General features: G+C 42.7%; 1 long non-coding RNA gene across 1 annotated transcript; it reads right to left on the reverse strand.

Moving 5' to 3' along the window:
- Positions 1-365: 365 nt before the first annotated feature.
- LOC117822131 lies at positions 366-739 on the reverse strand. Its single transcript, XR_004633130.1, has 2 exons — positions 570-739; positions 366-470 (listed from the first exon to the last, which is right to left on the reverse strand). It is a non-coding gene; the product is annotated as an uncharacterized LOC117822131 (long non-coding RNA).
- Between the last annotated feature and the right edge of the window lie 4,409 nt (positions 740-5,148).

Raw genomic sequence — 5,148 nt, forward strand, 5'->3', positions numbered from 1 at the left:
TCAAGTGTGCATTGAAGACCAAGCTTGATGCAACTCAAGCTTTTCCTGCAGTGGCAAATAAGAAGCAGTTCACCTACTTATATGACTGAGGCTGTATGGCTATACAGCTTCAAAAAAAGAAAAATTGTATTGACTGAATTGATATCTGTGATATGTGGAAATATTGGGACGAATGATAATTGTATGAGCAGGTTGAATAGAATAGAATCCAGATGACAATCCTGGACAGTTGGCCTTGATGTAGGTTTGTGCCATTCGGATGCCCTCCCAGTTAATTAACTTAAAAAGCTTTTTTGCTTGATTCAAACAGTTAGTGTCATGGTGTGCTCCCCACCGGGGGTCCCAGGAGCTGAGACGGAGACAAATTGAAGAGTACAATCAATTTATTGTGGAGACAACTGAAGCAAAACAAAAATAACCAGGAAGCCAGCTCCAAGACGCCTGGTGAAAAACGGGTAGCAGGAGGATCGCTGCACACGGAGAGAGACAACACAGCACGTTAGGCATGAGGGGAAAAAACTCTGATCTTTAAACACACTTGATGACTAAGTACTTGATGATATAATCACCCGTGGCCAAGGAACAATCCGTCACTGAAGTGGCAGGAGGACCAGGTATTTGTAGTGCTGCTGATTCAGATTGCTCACAGGTGTGTCTCCTGAGCCACACCTTCACCAAGCACACAGGAAGGAGGGGGCAAAGGCAGAGAGGAGGGTTAACACAACAGGGGAGAGAAGGCACAGCCACAGCCGTGACAGTTAGAATCAGAATCAGCTTTATTCGCCAAGTATGCTTGAACACACAAGGAATTTGACTTTAGTAAACTGTGCTCTCTTTGTACAAGGCATAAGAATAGGAATAAGAATAAGAACTACAATAAAAAATAAAATGAAAATATAATAACAATAACCTTAGCTATAAATACAAAGAAACAACAAATAGGCATGACTAATATGTACAGGCTAAAATAATATGATAAAGTGCAGTGGTGAGTAGCAGAGGTAGTTTAACATTATAAAATAGAAGTTAAATAATACAAAAAATAGAAATATGGAATTCTGCTTTGAGAATTGTTGCATTGTGTATCTACATGTATATTTACAGAGAGTATTTATCTGACAGGTATGACACTGTTATGGTTTAGTGTTCATCAGAGTGACAGCCTGGGGGAAGAAACTGTTCTTATGGCGGGTTGTTTTGGCGCACAGTGATCTGTAGCGCCTGCCGGAGGGGAGGAGTTTGAAGAATTTGTGTCCAGGGTGTGAGGGGTCAGCGGTAATGCTCCCTGCCCGTTTCCTGGCCCGGGACCGGTACAAGTCCTGGATGGGGGGCAGGTCGACACCGATGATTTTTTCTGCAGTCCTTATAGTCCGTTGCAGTCTGTGTTTGTCTAGTTTGGTTGCAGAGCCAAACCAGACAGTGATGGAGGTACACAGAACAGACTGGATGATGGAGGTGTAGAACATGATCAGCAGCTCCTGGGGCAGGTTGAACTTCCTGAGCTGACGCAGGAAGTACATCCTCTGCTGGGCCTTTATTCTGATTGTGTCTATGTGGGAGGTCCACCTCAGGTCCCGGGAAATAGTGGATCCCAGGAGCCTGAAAGAGTCCACAGTAGACACAGTGCTGTTCAGGATGGTGAGGGGGGGGAGTGGGGGGGGGCTTCTCCTGAAGTCCACTGTCATCTCTACCGTCTTGAGCGGGTTCAGCTCCAGATGGTTCTGACTACACCAGAGAGCCAGCTGTTCCACCTCCTGTCTGTAAGCAGACTCGTCTCCGTCCTGGATGAGACCGATGACGGTGGTGTCGTCTGCAAACTTCAGGAGTTTCACCGAGGGGTCTCCTAAGGTGCAGTCATTGGTGTAGAGGGAGAAGAGCAGTGGGGAGAGAACACATCCCTGTGGGGCGCCAGTGCTGATGGTCCGGGTGCTGGATTTGATGCTCCCCAGCCTCACCTGCTGTCTCCTGTCCGTCAGGAAGTTGGTGATCCACTGACAGATGGAGGCCGGCACTGTGAGCTGGGTTAGGACTTTATCAAAGAGAGATTATTTAGATTACAAATGTTATTTTAATCAGGAGAGACACAGTTTGAAGATTAAATGTTATTTATTACAAATGAATGAATAATGAAACTTGACAGAAATCTTTGGCGTAAGGACTCTATGGGGATCATTTTGTGAGCGCAGGATGTGTGAATTTGGCAGCAGAAGAAATCCCCCTTGGGTCCATACACTGGTGATGGTGGTTGATGAATTCTAGGAATTGAAGACTTTGTTGAGACCAAGTGGAGATGGGGAGGAGGAGGGGTTCGCACCATCAATACAAGAAGGACCGAGCTGGAGAGAGAGACACATTTAAAGAGAGAGCAGAAAGTTGATAGGCTGACGATAAGGGCATGCCACTGAGCTATTGGATGACAGCTGCCACTGATTAACCAATGACAGCTCCGTGGAAGCGGGTGAGCTATTGAACAAAGAGGAGAGTTAAACAACTTCTGTGATTGCTTTTATAGTCTTCCTGTCTGAACTTTAGCTAGAGCTACATTAGTTGTAGCCATTCCAGTGAACTCTGTAATAAAAATACTGTGTATTGGAAACCTCTGGCTAGTATACTTCCAGACCACTGTAAGAATCACTACTAATACTAATTGGAGCTGTCAAATAATTCTGTAATAATCTAACTTTGATAATCTAACTTTAAACATTTGAAATTGTACTATTTTGCATGGCTGTTTTGATATTGAAAATGGAAAGCAATTCTTAGTAGTTTCTGGATTTGGTTATTAAATGAATGCAAAGGAACTGACTTTGTGATCTTGACTTTTACATGTATTATTCAAATAGGTGCTGCACTGCTAAATCAGTGTGGCCTGAAACTATGACTTAGAGGTAGGAGACGTCTTCAAACTATGAAATTGTCTTTGTCTATTTTCTTGAAAAGATAGCGCTATTACTCAACACACATTAAGACATATGCAGGAGGGTATGTACAAAATGTGCAACACAAGTGGAAAGCAAACAAAAACACCCCATGGCTCCCTTACCCTTACCTTAAGATTAATTGAGCTTTCAGTGTTGTTGAAAACTGAAGACTATGACGCTTTTAAAGAAAAAAACTGTCATCACCGCACACATGCTCGCTCCATGAGACTCCATAAAATAAACTTGGCTTATACATACAGAACAGGTCAGTGTGTTGGTTTCCACAGCATGATATTTGGCCGGCAGTCAACCGTTACTCATTTAATGAACCACAGGTCTGTGGTGATTTGCACTCTCCAAAATAGTGCTCTGCCAGCTTTGTGATGTGGTTGTCTGCTGACATTAATCTGATTAGCCGCACCTCTGTGTGATGCTTGTAGATTGTAGCTCAAACCCTTTGTTGAGACACCACCACAACAGGACATCACATCACAGAGGGCGAATTCCTGTTTCCACAAATTCCAGTAGGCTGTGCCATGGCCCAAGGCTCAGGCCAACGTTTGTTGAATGTATTAAGTTTGTAAACTGAGCCAAATATGAGAGGGAAAAACAGCCCCTGGTCAGTCTGTCCCCGAGCCAGTTGTGGTCAGCTGTTGGTGACTGCGTCATCCTCCCATCCTCCTCCCACTTGTAAGCATGATCGGCTGGTTCTGGGCCAAGGACGAGGTTGTGGAGAGCTACAGCAGCGATAAAAAACCAACATACTGACTCACATTGTTTATAAAGGAATCCTTTCTAGAGTAGGAGTGAGGAGGTGGCCCTTTTTGTTTATGTGTTTGTGTATGTGTTTGTGTATGTGTTTGTGTGTGTGTGTGTGTGTGTGTGTGTGTGTGTGTGTGTGTGTGTGTGTGTGTGTGTGTGTGTGTGTGTGTTCTTTGTATCCAATTTCTGAGAGCTTTTAAACATCCATATATTCAGATTCAGATATGTGCCTCCAACCACTGGTGGTTCAAGATTTTTCTCTCCGTATAAGTGGCTTGATCTAGAGCAGTGCTCATTAACCTTTTTAAGCTCCAGATCTATGACCTCAACCCTAGTGGAAGGTGAGGCCTACCTATAGAAGCAGAGAAAAAAAGGACAGCACATAATGTATTTCCAACTTGAGGCCTTTTATTGAGCCTTATTGTATGAATTACAATTAATCCTTTGTATAACCTTCAAACTGAAAGCCCTGGAAAAAAAAGAACTAAAACACAAAAAAGAAAGGCATGTGGCCTATGCCCCTTTTAATAATAATTGTATTTGCTCATACCACAAAATGAAATTAATAAACACACGTGTACTGCACAGATCATATTTAAGTGTAATGAGCTGTTTTGTTTACCTTATGAAACTTTAAACTTTACCTTTAAACTTTTTTAGAAAGTGAAACTAGTGTTGTAGTACTCAAGATGGGTCCTGGTCTCGAGACTGGTCTCGTGACCGCTTATTTAAGGTCTCCACCTTGTCTCGAAGTCGAAAGCATTTTTAATTGGTCTTGTCTCCATCTTGGACTGGGCGGACTCTATTTTATATCAAGACCGGTCGAGACCACCACTGATGCACTCTGTGTCCCTATCATTACTTTGGTAAGAGAGAACCCGCCCCCTTTCTCAATTCATTCATATTTTCCTCACCTGTTATGGCCGTGACTTTCGCCATGCTGAATGGAGACAGACGACAGGAAGAGAGCCTGTTTGCCAATCCTGCCTGCAGCCTTGTCATTGTGATACAGTGAGGTCAGTCACCAGCTGAGCATGATGATCATAAGCGCTGTCACTACATAAAGTAAAAGGAACAGAAAAGGATGACAAATCCTTTATGAAAATCAAACTACAAGACAGTGTTTGCAAAAACTGTGTGGTGAGTGTTTTCAGAAGAAAAGGTTGAAAAAAGGGGCTACTTTACAGAATCTAAAATATAAAACATATTCTGCTTTTTGTTCATTAATTAATTCCATATATGTTCTTTCATAGTTTTGATGTCTTCAATTAGAAGGTGTGTCCAAACTTTTGACTCATAGTGTATTTTGAAATAAACAGAAATAATGACACACTGTTGCTGCTGTCAGACAGCTGCTGAAAACTATCAAGAGATTGTTATTATTATGAGGCAGAGACAGGTGTTGAGCAGGTTTAAACCTGCTCAACACCTGTCTCTGTCTCATCAGGCTTTATAGTGAGAGTTA

This window comes from Notolabrus celidotus, chromosome 11, assembly GCF_009762535.1.
Source record: "Notolabrus celidotus isolate fNotCel1 chromosome 11, fNotCel1.pri, whole genome shotgun sequence".
In the NCBI taxonomy this organism is placed as follows: Eukaryota; Metazoa; Chordata; class Actinopteri; order Labriformes; family Labridae; genus Notolabrus; species Notolabrus celidotus.